This window comes from Tyto alba, unplaced genomic scaffold, assembly GCF_018691265.1.
Source record: "Tyto alba isolate M040663 unplaced genomic scaffold, T.alba_DEE_v4.0 Super-Scaffold_2, whole genome shotgun sequence".
NCBI classification, from domain to species: domain Eukaryota; kingdom Metazoa; phylum Chordata; class Aves; order Strigiformes; family Tytonidae; genus Tyto; species Tyto alba.
The window spans coordinates 52,909,104-52,925,687 of NW_024881282.1; the positions used below are offsets into that span (position 1 = coordinate 52,909,104).

The following is a 16,584-nucleotide window of genomic DNA, read 5'->3' on the forward strand; positions in this document are numbered from 1 at the left end:
CAACCCTATCTTGGATATAACAAAATCTAACCTTTGACACCAAGCTACCCCAGTACTGATCCAACTCTATTCAACATACTCAGACCTTTTTTAAAATGCTGCATAACTCCCCACAAGTACAACGTCTGTTTACTTAAGTTCCGAGCGGGCAAAGCGGATTTAGCAACATCGCAACAATGGAAGTTTCAGGGACAGGGAAGGACTGGAATGCCAGAGGTTGCTGGGTTTCCCTCTCTACCCTTCACATGTTCATCAGATTGCAGTCAAAATCATGCACGTTCTGGCTGTGGACCACGCTAAGCCTTAGCAGAAAAGCTCTACTTTTGGTTGCTAAAAGGGACTGTTCTAAGTATAAACCTCCACTGAAATTTAAAGGGCATCTAGTACCCTGAATGGTTTGCAGTCTGCCCAAAAGTTCTTCATGCACTCCCAGACTTCTTCGCAGCTCCCCAGGAAGCTGAAGCATACCCATGGTTTTAAATGCTTGTGCTGTAATGGTATCAATCCAGGTGTTCTCAATAGGATTCCTTCCCATAAAGCAACTATAGAGGTAAAATACAGTCCAAATCTCCACAGGAAAAGAACGGAGCCAACAGCACAATCAGATTCTGAAAAATTACTTGGTTCTCATGCCACAAGCAACAGTCCATAAAGCATCTCACAGAAAACCCAAACAAGCCTTGCGGCTTCTGGCTTTAGAGCAAGAACTAGAAGACCTGAAGACCTCTGACCCACATTTCAGAGTGGACCTTGAAAACGTACTTCCTTCCCTCTCAGGCAGCTTAATGACCTGCAGATTTTCAGTACAGGCCATATCTGACGTCAGCTTCAGAGCCTCATCTTCTGCCAGATTAGAACGGTTTTACATTTTGACATGAAACATGATGGTGTCTCATTTGCACAGGGCACCATCCCATCAATTTGGTGTATTTTTGAGGGGGGAGATGGAGTGGGGAGAAGGAAGAATGCCTACTCTGTTGTATTCAAAGTAGCTTCAGTAGCAAAACTTTCAATGCTCAACCTCTATACTTCGGCATCCAGCAGTGCTATCACTAGGTGTAACATTTGTTTCATGCTGTTACTCCAAGTAACACATTTTTAAATCTACACCCTAAGAAATGTTAAGTCTAAAATGCAAAATGTGAATCGTTGTCTAGAAGACCTGAAACAAAGTGATGACCCTTCAGAGAGCTGTGTGCAATGACTGCTCATCTCTATTGTTGGCATTCCCAAGGGTCACAGAGGGGCTCAGCTGCATTGTACCAGGGCAGCACCGAAAAGAAAGGCACAGCTGGATGATTGTGCAATCTAGGAAACCAACCTGTGGGTGCCAGTAATTAAGCATCCAATTAAATGGGGGCTGAGTTTTGAGTTGATGGCAGGTTTGGGAATTTGTTTTTAGCTGCTTTCTAAACAATACAGTTGCCATAAACTGCAGTATCTAGGGGTCTAGAAAACTTTCTAAAAATTTCTCAAATTTTCTACAAAATTTTGACTGGAAAAATTGGAGGATTTGGACAAAATTCAAACAGCTCAACTGTTTTCCACTTTTCATTTTGAAAGCATATAGTTCAAGTCTTTGTTTGAAATGTTTCATTTCTAATATCAATTTATGTCAAAAAATCCAAGGGGTATACACCCTGCCCCTGTTCAATACACTGAAAAAAACAACATTTTTTATTTCTGCTTGCTAACTTAACGCAAACTTTTCTGGACACACAAGTCCCCACTCTTGTTTCCCTATACAGATTTAGTCCCCAAATAAAAAATCTTGTTGTTCCCACAGTTTTAGCTGTGGCTACCCCAGCTTCTGGGACTAACTTTACCCTCCTCTATTTGAACATTTTACCTCTTTCTACAGTCATAATGTATAGCAAAGGCTATATATCCATCCAAGTATGTAAACGGGTGAGCAGGGCAAACAGTAATTTTATTTGCAGCTTTGTACTAGTGTATCTTTCTGCTATCCCTGCATTTAACAATCTACTTTCCTATGCCCATCACATGAGACTATGTTTCTTATTTTTTTCTTCACTAATCTTTATTAGATCATTTAGAAATTTGCATGGGCTTCAGTAAGTATCAGTTCCTTTCCTGAGAGCGTAGCATTCTTCACTCTTGCTTTGAATGTTTTTTAAATACCTGCTATCACTACTGTAACTCTCTAATTCCCCATCATTCATCAGTTTTAAACAGACTTGAACAAATAAACCATAACTTGAACTAATGAGATATGGGTGGGAAGTTTCTATAAATACAGCCTGAATTAAATGCAGAATGTCTGCATAACTTAGATAATCTTATTATTTACATAGCACTGAAGATGACTGAATGCCCTTCGTTTATTAATCTTTATGAATTTGAAGAACACTCTGCCTTACTCTTTCAGCTTCTTCAACAGAACACCTGTATGTTTTTAAATATGAAGTAACATGCTCCTATCCAAATGCTAAAGCAGAACTGCAGACTGTAATAGATTTGATTACTTAGGCATTTTAATGTTATTGTCCATCTCCATCTGTGCAAGGTTTAAGCCTGGCACTGGCCAATAGAGTTTATGAAAATTTAAAAAAATATGCAAGAACTATTGGCAGAAGAACGAAAGAAATAGACTGTTACTGCTTGTACAAATTATGAGAAACTCATTAAAGCTCAGTCATTTGTGGATAAGTAAAAACATTCTCAGAGGCAAAGTGCCAGTGGAAAGCTCATGAGTTTCAGCTTCTGAAGTTTCCCAATAACCCCCTTTGCTGTGGAAAGGAGGCTAGAGGGGGGAGAGATGGACAGTCTTTGAATGGCCCACTCCTTTCTTGATCAGATGAAGGAAGATACAATCACCTTAATGCCAAGGGCATTTAGATGAAGGTCTGTGTGCTCACTCCCACTTAGACACAGTCAAGCTGCCTTGCCATTCTGGGTGCCGTGATGCCAGGCACCCTAAGCGAGTGCTGACACAGGTCTCAAACTTGGACTTGTGCATAGTCTTTGCAGGAGGTGGGAGGTGTCAGGTACTCAGTCCCTCCTCCACAGAAACAGGAGCCCGGGGGGGGCATGTCCCATCAGGGAGTCTCACTCGTGTGTTGCATGTCCTGGCCAGGAGTAGGTCCGTTGGGCACAGACCTTCCTTGAGTGAGAAAGCAAAGGGCAACATGAAAACTATGTTAACGTATCATTAAAGAAATTACTTTTATGGAGACTAGAGCAAAGGAGTTAAGATTACAGTTCTGCTATGTACATTTCTCTGTTTTTTTAGGAGCAGGACTTACTTCTTATATGGTCTATACTCTGATGCCTGGAACCAAAGGTGTGAAAGCAACTGCTGGCATAGGTTTCAACATCGTGCTGTTCTTCAACAGTAAAATGCAGCCCTATTTAATCATACTGCCACAGTGACATAGATCCAGCTATGCCTGAGATACGTCATCATTGTGGGGCAAGGGAGAAGACTCAGACATGCAGATAGTAAAGAAAATAGAACAATTTAAAAAGAGAGCACCTACAGTTCTCTTCTCCAGCAAAGCCAGTTAACTGGGTAAACGATGGCCAACATAACTTCAGTTTGCCACAGTTCAGCACTGATACTAACTCATGACCTGAAGCCCAGCTCTGACAGTACTCCTTCAATCAGGGATTTATTACTAACCCAGGGAGCGCCGAAATTTAAGTGAAATGCTGCATCTTCTCTTTCCCTCTTGCCTTTTAAACTTGTTTCCAGAGCCATAATGACATCAATGCAGTATTTTATACAGCAGAATTTTTATTCACAAGCACATTCTTTTTACCACTCTTCAACCTAAATATGTCTTAATCAGTTTCCAGATACTCTGTCGGCACTGACAATTGACATTTCAAATTCCACCCCTCTGCAAATCCATATTCCTGGGACACCGTTTAAAATCCTTAAATATAGAGTGCGTGGCAGGGAAAAAAATCACTGACTCAGTGGGTGATAATAGTATGGAAGTGAGTGTATGAGCACTTTCAAAAACAATAGATCTTGCGGGTAAACAGTTTTTAAACAAGAATATAAGCAGGGGAATTCCGTTCTCATGACCACCTCCTTAAAAAGTAAGAGGCAGAAACAGAACACTTTTGTTTCTAAATTTTAATGTTTTAAAAATGCACCTTTCAGTTTTCACATCGGCATTTATTGTGTCAGGTGTCCTTAACTTGGTTAGAATGGTTAACACAGACTAAAACACTTTGACTTTCTAAAAGCTCAAGAATAGTGACATAAAATCAGCAAAATCTCTGCCTACTAAGCTTTTGGAAAATTTCACATGCTTTCTGAAACATGCTAAAGACCAGCTTAATATTCAGTCCCTGACTCAAGCTAAACTTAATACATTTACAACATTTTTGATTCATTCTTGTTACCCATTCCTGCCCATGAATGAATGAACAGTGGTGAATGATCTATTTACAGAACACATTTTGTCAGCTTTTTCACATCTGACAGTTCTTACTCATAATTCAAGAGAAAGAGAAGAAAATTGCTGCACGTCTCTGGGGTAGCAATAACTGAAGACACAAGCAGATTTGTTTTTTTTAAAGAATGGTAAGAAAAGGGAAATGACAAGGCATACAAGGAAAAACAGAACTAAAATAATCGCAGGCAAACTTGTCCTTTCCATAAATACACTGCACCCAAGCTCTGTGTACAGGTGGTTTACTGACACCCAGCAGAAGAACTTGAGAGTAATTGTGTAGCTCTCCTCTTAAATTTATGAATTTCTTCCAGTATACCTCCACAGTGGCAGCTGCAGAAAGAGACTTGGGGCTCACAGCCACTCATCCCCAGCCCTCTGCACATCCACTCCCGACAGAGAGAGAGACTCTCCTGACTTTAACCATTAAAGACACAAGCCTAACTCTAAAGTTGATGGGCACTCAAAAGGGTGATTCAGTACAACCCCAGACAGACTTCTCCAGCAGAAGGGATGAACCCTTCTGAGGATGTTTATCTCTTCCAGTTAACTCTGGATGAAGCTCAAAGGGCTATGTTAAGGTAGATCATTAGAGTTAAATAAGATGATCCCACTCCTCCTGATATGGTAGTACCTTGTATAAAATATCCCTTCAAATGAAATGCTACTGTGTGAAAGCTAGACACAGAGGTAACCTGCAAAGGATATAATGCAAATAATCAAAGCACCTCCATTGCTACAGCTAGTAAAGAAGAGCAAAAACTAGTGCTAAATTAGATGCTCCACGGTTTATTCAGAAGAACCAAACACTGGGAATATGGATTTTATGATCCTGATAGGCATGGTGTTTGGAGAAGGGCATACAGATCTAAGATTGTTCAGACACCTGGATCATGGCTGATGAAAAGGCTGGGACCACTTACTCTGTAAAGACCAGACAGGCATGACAAAGGTGTACCAAACCATAGAGGATGGTAATTCAGCCCCCGATGAAAAAGAAGGTTGCTAAGACTCCTGAGCAGTTCACACAGGGATGCAATTCTTTCCTTGCAGAAATACTTTCAGCCCTTGTAACTTAATTCACTATTGTCTGGCTTAAGACCTGATCATCCTGCCCTTACTCGCACAAAACTCAGTGCAAACTGTGTCTGACTTAAACTGACAGCATTAGACCTTACTGGTATTTTGACTTAGGACTTAATCCTAAGCAGATGGGTGTTCACATGTACAGTGGCAGTTGCAGTGGTATGACACAAACTTGTCTACCATTACATCTTAAAGGCTGTGGTCACCACTAAATTAAGCCAACAAAGGACAAATTAATGTTCTCTGCTTCACTCTCAGATCAACACTGTAAAGATTTTGATGGTGATCACTGAACATTACAGTTTGATTAAAAACATCTTGCATTTTTCCCTTTACTTTCAGTATTACAAAACTTGAAATCAGTTTTGATAAGACATTAAAATGAGAAATAGTAAAAGCTGACAGCTCTTTCGTATGGTTTCTTACTGGTCATAAATTTACAGCACTACATTAGTGAAAGAAAAACATTAAATAATCTTTATTGAATCTTCTGTCATTAATAATTATCACTTGGCTAGTTTGTACAGTCTAATGATATGAAACAGGTAATTTTTTTCAAATAACAGACTTCCTCCAGTTTAAACTAATACTGTATGATATCATTCTCATCATCTTGTACAGAAAAGACGTTAAGGGTTTTTTTCTCACTGACAAATCCAGACAGAAGAAACAAAACCAGCTTATGCCTCTTTCTTATTCAAATTCATAACCCCATAAACCATGCTAATCAAAACAGAAGATGTGCAATTTTGGACAATATGCACTCGGCCACAAAAGATATGGTGCTTAATGAGACACTGCCTAAAACCAGAACAGGAACATGCTCTTTATGGTAGTGAGAAGATAATGAGAAAAAGAGTGGACACGCTGACCATAGCCATCCTGTCCTGTTAAATTCATCAAGGAATACAGGCAAAAACCACCTCAGGAGTCCTCTTTGCCTAGTATTTGGCTGTGGACTGTCCCATAGATAAGTTACTGAAGTCAAAGGAGCCATCTGATATGTAGCATATGGGGGCTGAGGCAGGGCACCCACTGAATGCCATGGTTTTGCTCTCCTCTGTCCCAGAGGCTGATGAAGGTGGTGGTGCTTGTCCCAGTGGTTTTACACAGCTCTGTATTTCCTCTGAGCTCAGTTCAAGTCACAGCAGTACCAAGCACCTCCACAGTGTCACAACTGAAATGATGCTATTGCTGTCTTAAGTTCTTGATGTCCTTACTGAAGATGTGGACTCATCCCAGAGTGGGAAGGGAGAGCCAGGGTGGCTGGAGGAAAGCATCCTAAGCAATTCTCCCTCAGCCAAAACCAGGGAGCTGGGTTAGGTTAGATTAGGTTATGTTTGGTTTGGTTTTATTTGATTTGGTTTTACTGTGAAACTGGAAAGCCAACATGAAGCAGCTACTAGACTCTGTAGATGAAAATGTGGGAATGCTCTTCAGCCGAGGAACCACATTTTTTCATCACCTTCCTCTGATGCTGTAGGGCATCACATGACCAGAAGAACATCCCTCCTCCACAAGAAGCCAAGTAGGGATCCTACTTGACTTCTTGTGGAGGAGGAAAGTTCTTCTGTTTTTAATATCTCCACAGAGGCCATTAATCTTGCCACCTTGCACTCTGCTCTCTCCTCATTTGACCTTGTATGTTGTCAAACAGGCAGAATAAAAAACACTATGAGGAACAAGGGATGCCTTTTCATAGGATGATCAATGCAGTGGTCAACCCAAAGAAGGGTCTAGGAACTATTGAGTCAGCATTTGATTTCCCAACATAGCCTTAGTCACTGCCTAATCAAGAAAAAGCCCTAGCCCAACCTCCTCAGCTGCTTAGCCTCCAGCCAAATAAAAGATGAAAATTTTTGTTAGTCACCAGAAAAGAGAGCAAGAGGAATTTTCAGGTCAGTAGGCATGAATGAAAATGGAATGGAAGCACTTAAGATCTTCTTGTGAACTTTCCAGAAGGGTGGAGACCTGCAGTGGAGACTCAACGTGGACTTCTAAAATAAGCAAGGAATTTACTGATGCAGAGTAAATTCAGGCATATTGGGAGGCTTAAAAAGAGACTACTTTTTAAGAAGGGAAAAGCAATTTGTCTTGAGAATGCATCAGATTGTACCAAATACAGTGTATATCAATTAACATCTTATTAGGATCTCCTCAGTGTTCACAGGTCACTGTCTTTCTGATTTCACCTCCTTCAAAATTGGTATTATTTGTACCATAATGGAAAACACCATAGAACTGATCCACAACGAGTGTGGAGCATTTTCAATTCTCATAGCTTGCAGAAGAGATCAGGCCACTCAGGGTCTTGCAAGATTCAAATTGATTTAATGAACTGGCATTGACAAGAACATTTAACATCCTCCAGGCCTGACTATGTTAAGTATTATTCACATTTGCAAATACAACTGATTTTTTTTCAGAAATTTATGCATGGATGAATGATCCTATGATAAACAGGTAAAACCCTGCTTTCTTAGACCCGTATCACTGATAGCAATATTAGTCTTCAAGAGCTTTTGGACATTTTATATTCTATTAAGTGTCTTCTGTCCTATATGCCTAAGCCCTCAGATCATATTTCCATGTCATTTAAACTCCACTATTATTACATATTGGACTTTAACAAACAAATTCAGGGCTTTATCTATAGCTAGTCATGCATTCTGCTGCAGAAATCACACAGTTCAATTAGGTGACAGATTCTGGACCTGGGAAGACCATTTGCATGAACTGTATTTCTACTGCACATAATTGAGATCCCCTTGACACAAATTTTGTGGTACAGGCGATTGTGTAGTCAGAGTGAAAAACTCTAACTCAGTTGAATACATTTACCATGCTGCCTTTTAGACTGCTTTTCAGAGACTCTAACAGAACTTCATTTGCTCAGTGTAGAAGGAGACACTTTGTAAAGGCCACCCATGATTTGATTTATGGTGGACCTAAGAGATGAGCTCAACTGAGAAAGTGTTTCCACTGCACTAGGTCTTGGACATGCTCAATAGCAAGAGACAGCTCCTTCCCTGAAAAGCTTCGCAATGTAAACAAACTAGACAGACAATGGGCAGGAGGAAGAAGGCATGGGGAAAAGTACTTTGCCCAAGGTCACAGAGCTGTCAGACATGCTGGAACAGGGTACAGAATCAGCAGATGCCTGTACAACAGTAGGAATATGAAACAGCCATCCAAACTGCCCAAGCATTCACATCCCAGCTAGCTATATACACCCAGATGGATGATGATAGCTTCTGCACCAGAAGACAGTAGAGATGTGAAGTATTCTTGAATCCTACAGAATTTTTGTTTCCTGGCACCATGCAGTGAGCTAAACAGTATCCCGTGTTGCCATTCTTCAAAACCTCTGCAGAAGTATGATACACAATGCCATAATACTCCACTTACAAATGAATTATAGTTCAGCTTCTAAATTACAAAGCAGACAGGCAAATTTTTTTCCCCCCATTTCATGGTTTAAATGAATAAAGTACTAATAAAGCAATGAAACGACACAACTAACTTGAGCTGTACATGGTGTGGGTAAGTTGCATTTGAGCTATATAACCATCTCAATGAGCCACAGCTGTGACCAGAAACCTCCCTGCTTGTCCATTCTTGTGGCTTCTCTTCCACATACTCCATTTTTGGATGATTAAATGGGACTATGGCAAAGTTAATTATCACAGTTAGTCTGTAATAGAGTTAATCTGACTGAATGATTTTTCACTTAGAAGGAACAGAAAAACTCTTTATGAAGTCTGTACGTGTAGGATAATTCAAGAGTATCACCAAAAATCTTCTACTCTGTCCACTGCACAAGACTGTAATGCAAGTAGCTCTTGAAAAATAATTAGGTAGTCTTGCTCAGTAAAAAACGGCACAATGACTAAAAGGTCTAAGCAAGAATCACAACATTTTTGTATTTAAGAAATCCAGCCCTCCAGAACAGTAAAGATGTTATGCTGCTGAACGTTGCTAACTTGAAAGAGCAATTTGCTGACTAACAATACACTAACTCTCCAATAGACCAAACCTATCTGAAGCAGCAATACTTATGATGAACAAAAAATCCCGCTAATCTACTTTATAGTTTATAATTTAGCTGAGGACCAGTTTCCAATTCCATGTAATAAAACCATTATTTAAATATTAATCATGTCTTCTCAGAGTACTTTTGCCAAATTGTTTCTTAAAGACAGCCTTTTTAGCTATTTGCAATGAAATAAAAAATAGAAAAGATTGTCTTTAGTACTTAGAAAGAAGGGTAAAAAAATCTCTTAAATAAATCTGATGAATTTGCTTACATTAATGATAGTAAAATAGAAAACCTAAATCTAAATATTTTCATTACAGGACCAATTTAAACACATTGCAAAATCTTTCTCAGCAAGATCCTCAGAGCAAGGCAAGAAAGAAGCAGCAACGATTACAAAAGTATATGTAAGACAAAAATAGAAAACTGTATTTGTCTTTATTGATATTATATTCCTGTCTCCACGAACAAGGCCCTTTAACGCACAGTTCTTACCACATGCCAACAAACAGTGCTTTGTGCAGGAGCAGCACAGTGAGCATGCGTGCTAGCTCACAAGGGCAGAGCATCTTTAAGTAGCTGCCCTATTAATGAGAACACAAGATTTTTTGGAGAGAGGAATATATTATTCAAAACCCTGTGCAAAACAGAAACCACACAAATTATTCACACAGAAATATTTGAGGCTGTTGTGAGTCTGATCAAGGCTGCTGGCCTCCACTGGCCTCATGGGTCTAGCTTATGGAAGTGAACCAGCTTCCTATTAAAATACTTGGACAACTGAGAAGAGTCATGCCAATGATAGAAAGGAACAGCCCATCTCAGATACAGATAAGATGAACAGAGAAGGTGGGAGGAAAAGACAACTGCAACCGAAAAGCCAGTATTAGAATATGGTAAATTACATATTTGGAGTCCTCTGACAGCTGCCTTCATTCGTTAAAAATCTTAGATGAGCAACCTTGCCTGCATGCTTACAACATTTTTAATCAGCCACCCACAATTTAAAATAATTATATATGTTGAAATAATGTGACCAACTTTTACCATCCTTTACAAGAGCAGGGTAATGATCAGTTGCCACAGGTCAGTGCTGTTACAAGCACATAGCTCACTGGGATGTACCAGTGAGATGTCCCAGCCGCCTATAAGTCACACTGAAGTATGGCCCCGAAAACATTCAACAGATGGTTCAGGTTGCATCTGAATCGAAACGCCCATCTCGCTGCTGAACAAATATAACAGACCATGCTCTCCAGCCATTGCATCCCTAACGATCTGCTTGTAGAGTTGTTAATGCCAAGAACAAAACAGCACTGACAAGTAACAACAAGTAAAATAATCTGAGCTGCTGTTCTGTTTATGTAGTTGCTGTCTCCCACCCTCTCTCTGTGCCAGGCTCACAACACCCTTTGAAGACTCCGTGTGCTGGTGGTGGCCAGAGAGAAGGATATAATTCCTCATAGTTGAAAGAGACTCTGAAGAGGTCATTTGCCTCATCCAAAAATCTCTAGAGCATCCCTATTATTCAGTATCTCAGTTAATTTTGCCACTTTTCCCTGTTACAGTCTCTGCAAGTAATCTTTTTATGTTTTTTAATCAAATACTCCAGTTGTAGGGTGATGAATGAACCTGTCAATATGATTTTGTTATGAACACCAAATGTCTCTTCTCCTCCCTGTTCTTGAAATTACTCAGCCTTATTACAAAGAAATTTAGAACCACTCTATCACAACCTGGGTGAAGAAGCTGACATCAGTAAAATTTAGGAATTGATTTGTTAATCTGTACTTAGATCTATGATCCAATTGATTGATGGATGATATTACTAAGTACCCTGTTGCTTCAGGGACCTAAGGTTTCAGGCAAGTTACGTTTCTTTTGTGCTTCTCTAGTAGCAAGGGTCAGTAAGAGATGCTCACTTTGAAGATGCCTTTTGGTTTTCATTTCTCTCTTACTCGGGCAAAGAGTTCCTTATGCTCTTAATAGTTGTACTGATGACTTTCATACAGTGGGACTGATGACAGGCGAGGGGAAATCAGGGCTGATAGCAAGAGTTTGGAAAGTCTATTGCTGAACATCTGGAAGTGTAGCCATGAGGAATTTATGAGAGGAAAACATCTGACCACCCCCAACCTTATAATTTTCTTTGACTGTTCTCTAGCACCTGTGCTGAATCATGTAGCCTAGCAAGTTAGTACATTGTAGGGGCCACATTAAGGGAATGATACCAGTAAATACAAGAGGCAAGAAAGGAAAAGATGGGAACTCTGACAGGGATAGAGGGGTGGCAGCACTGTACAGTGCTGAAGACATGGGGATACACTCATTCTGGTGGAAAAAGTGATGTGCAGAGAGGAGAAATGACTGGCTGACGCTGTGAGTCCAGACAAGGCAGGCGAAGGAAATTCCAGGAACTGTCGGGGGCTCCTTGGCTTGCTTTGTATTTGACTGCTGGGGCAGCAGGGATCCGACAAAAGCTCATGTGTAGCTGTCCCTCAGAACAGCCTCTAGCTGCATAGGCAGCTAATATAGCTTAATTCCTGATACTAATTGGAATGCTTCCAAAGTATTGACACAGTGGTATAAAATAACACAGGTAATCTCTGTATTTCATTTGATCTCTATAGAAGCAGGGAGACAGAAGAACGGGTTTTGGAGATGCATCTCTCATTTTGAGAGAAGCGGGAAGCTGGCACAGGAAATGAAGAAGAACACAGCTGAAGGCCCTGTGTGCCCTTGGGCACTCCTCTCTCTTCTGCTAGTGCACAGATGTGTTTCTACAGCACGGTGCTTCCCCGACTGTCACATTATTGCACCCCGTGCTCTCTGACTTTCTCCATTCCACCCTCTGAATGACACATATATAAGAGACTCCACTGGAGGCCATGTGTATTGTCCAGGAATTTGTCCTTTGTTTTTAACCCAGAACAAAACTCAAATTTCTTCCCCTTCGTGATTTCATTGCCAACACTATCACTTGAATATCACATGGCTCACCTCCACAGTGACATGCAGGATACACCAAATATTACAGGAGATGCCTCAAGAAAACTCCAGCCCTCCCAGTAGGCAGTAGGAAACCTCACCATTACCATTCTCTAGTGACCAGTGGGCATGCTGAGACAGTTGTTTGCATTTTCTATGCTTGTTTTTCTATTACTCAAGTGGGATTAACAGTGTTCAGCAACAGCTTTTGAGACCAAATTCTTCCTGGTATGGAAGAGAATCCTGAAAACCTATTTTTCTCTAAATTAAAAGAAAAATGTTTCATTAACTCATTATTTCAATATAATTCTTACATTCTTAAATTCTAAAATTTGCTAAGAAAACACATAGCACAATAAGCATTTCAGATGCTACCAAAATACTAATAATTGGAACAAAATTGTTTCAGCTGTAGTTTTTGTGGTTTGCTTTGTTCCCTAATAAATTTTGAGGGAAAAAAAAAAAGTAATTCCTACAACCTTTTTCGCTTTCAAGTACTTTTCTGGGGAAAAAATCTATTTTCAGTACCAGTGAAATTAATCATATTATGACAGAAAAGCAAAATTGTTTCATTTCATAAGATATTCTAACAGCATGAAGCTAACCCCATGATCTCTGAGACAGAAATTCTGCCAGCTATAGACTTATAAAGAATCAGCAGAGAAAAAGAAGTTTCTCAGATGGAACTGTTAGTCATGATATGAAGAATGTGTATCCCCTACAGATGTTATAGCTATTTATATGATAAATCCCGATCATCACTATAGGAATTTTACAGCCTTCTTTTAAGTTAATGCTCAAGTTCAAATTAATCTTCTTTTGACAATGTTTGCCTAATATTTCAGTGTTGAACAATACTTCCAGGGTTACATTTACAGTGAGCCTACTGGGCACTTTTGAAGCTGTATTCCAGACTTTGTACTTGCTTCAGAAAGACTCCTTTTAATACTTCAGTGCTTCACAAATATTTCTAGGAAAGTACAATAAGCATTGATAAATGCTTAACAAGGGCACATCTAGACTTGCAAGTTAACTGGAATTAACGTTAGGGTTAATTTAGAGCACGCGACAGGTTGTAGAAAAGATCCCTGGAAGAAAATATTCATTCTAGAATAAAATTACCTCATTCTCAGGTTCAACACTTGAACTGTTTTGAGTAACATGAGATAAATGAGAACAAAGCATGTTTGTTCCAGTTTGCAGGATCATTGGTTTACTCAGGAATCACAGTCTGGGGAATTCAAAATGAAATAAGGGATATGTAAATACCTTAAGGTGTCTCCAAGGAACTCAAGGTTGCATAAATATAGAGTCATTGGTGTCAAATGGCAGCAGCCCTTTTAAAACCAATGCTACATTTACACACTTCAAAGGCCCACATTATGCAGAACATGGTGCTACATAGGACACTGAACACCCCCCCCCCCTCCGTATCAGATAAAGATTTTTTAATGAGGACACCTCACTGCCATCATCAACACATCCTCCCACTCCCTGCCTACACCCTCCTGTTCACTCAGAGGCAGCAGGAGGTCTAGGCTTATTGTCTGGTTTTGGAAAGGGATGGCAAACTCTTTGGTGGGGAAACAAAAACAGTGATGCTTTATTTGGGTGATACATATTGATTTGATCTCAGTATCTCCTCTACTCTCACACATTGGGAATGAAAAATTCTAAGTGCTCACACTGTCTGACTACCAAGAAAAGCTTGTTGGTGGAAGAACTGAGTACTGTCCCTGTTACGGGAATGCTGCTGTACTTTTCACACAGAAAGGGTTTTTTCAGCATTGGTGTTGCTGGCTATGGAATGCACTTTGAGTTTATGGAGTTTCTGTGATTTTTCTTAAAATGCCATTTTAATTATGTGTGTAATCTGTTTTTTTCCATTATCTTTTTAACATCTACCCTTGGTTGTTGCCTGAAACCTGTGCTGAAAGAGGCGGCACTGATGAGACCAATGCATTAAACCTCAGTAATTATCAGTTCCAAATACAGCATTTAGGGCAAAGAATAAAATGAGACCCTGTCCAGCCACAGCACTGGCAATCCACAATGGACCACCAGGTGAGGAGCTTTAAACACCCTGGGGGTGGCCAGGGTCCCATGACAGGAAAGCTTGAAACTGTTCTAACCAAAGGCTTCCACAGGGATTTAGGGGAAAGCAATCATGAGCAGAAGATGAAAGTGAGGCTCTGCAGAAAAAGGAGGAATAAATCTAAGAAATTCCTCAGCCCCAGACCTTCCCATACTGTATCCCTGATGGTATACAGAGTACTTTGATGCTCATGCTGCCTGCTCATATCAACACTCAGCAAAAAAAGTTAATCACCTGCTGCAGAGAATTCTGCTGTGCATCCAGAGAATATTTAGGTGCAGAAAAAAAAGGGGAGATCTTGGGTCTTTTAACGTTCATTTATGTATTTTTTGTGTGGTTTCCTGTACGTGGTCTTTACTTCCAAATCCTTTTGCAACGTCTGTGTGCTCTGTGCTCTTGGGGAGATAAAGCTGCATCAGGCATTCACAAGGCCAGGGCTCTGGCCTTGTAAGAACAGTGCCTAAGGAATGCCTTCAGAAGAGCAGGGCAGGGAGAGCGACTCTAGTCCTCTGGTCTTTGGGCAACAGGGCTTTCCAACACCCCTGTATGAGAAGTAGGAGACAAACTGTGCCCACGACACGGACCCAAGCTCAAGAAAAGCAAGCCTGTGGAGCCCACACAGATGAAGAGGATACATTTAAAAGCCCATGCTCACCCTCCAGAGTCCAACCACAGAGGGCTGGTGACACCTCCTGAGCAGGCGTTTGCCACAGCTGCGGTAGTACCAAACTTTTACCGCTACTCTGTGCTCCCTAGGAAATACCATACCCCGACCTTCACTGCCAAGGGGAGCGGCACGCAGAATAGTGCGCCTAACAGGACAGCTGCTTCAGAAGAGAAAGTCAGAAAACTGTAGTTCTGTCCACCAAGCAACCTGAAGTTCTGCAGAGAGCATTTTCCCCTCAACAGAAAAGTGAGACATTCGACATTCTGCTCCACACCCTAGTTTTGGAGACTTTACTAAAAGAAAGGGGGTAATGGCAGACAATGTGTGAAGCCATTCCCCCATGTAAAACTGGTTTGTCAAGATCCAAGAAGCAGTCTTAGCACACAGTTCATTCAAGCAGTATTTAAAGCAAGTAACCTCAAACTCACAGACTCAAAACATAATAGAAGCAAGATGACTCAAGTATACAAGATGTAGGAATTGGCTTATATAAATGCTTCCTGCTGTAGATTTCACTCCTATATAGTTCCAAAGATAAAATCTGATGTGGAAAGAAAAAGCAATGTAATACCTCACATTTTAAACCCAAATCACGTTGTAACTGGGACAAAAGGAAACATGCTGTTTCATAAATACTCTGATTAATATATATTGTAAAATTTGTATCATTGTAAGCAATTATAATCACTGCATTAAGCAAATCATATAGAAGATAACATTGGCCTAAATACAAAATTGCTGTAATAATATCAGGTTTTCTGCTTAAAATGTCTTTTTCATCTTAACAAAAAATGTATTTTGAATTACCTTTTCAGGCAATGGACATTTCAGCTAGTTTCAGGACAACAGCCTATTCTTAATTTACTATTGTTTAACTTTAAGGAACACCCAGGAACAGTTAACTGAATAAATAACAGTCTGGTATTAGGATCTTCATTTTTTCCCCAACTGTTCCCCTATTTGCTGTCCTGTGCTTTTTGTCTTTTTAGATACACATTAACCTGCTAGACTGACCTTCACTTCCCTCCCAATCCCTATAACACATTAAAATTCTTTAAAAAGAACTTGAGAGAGACTGCCTTTTGGTAAAACTCCTAAAGCAAGCTCTACAGACCAGTCTGGCATGCGTTGTGTACATGCATCTGTCACGAAAATTTGATGACAAATCATCTGTTTCCTGACAGATAGGCTGCACTGACTTCAAATTCCCATGAAATGTCTTTGTCCACCAGGAAGAAAAACATTCTCTTTTAAAGCAGTGATCATTCTCAAACTTCACTTCAAT

The 16,584-nt window shown here is 40.1% G+C and overlaps 1 protein-coding gene across 6 annotated transcripts in view; it reads right to left on the reverse strand.

Annotated features, from left to right (window-relative positions):
• MSRB3 (methionine sulfoxide reductase B3) overlaps positions 1-16,584 on the reverse strand; it is an 85,937-nt gene that overhangs the window by 22,171 nt on the left and 47,182 nt on the right. The gene's annotated exons all lie outside the window — the stretch shown is intronic.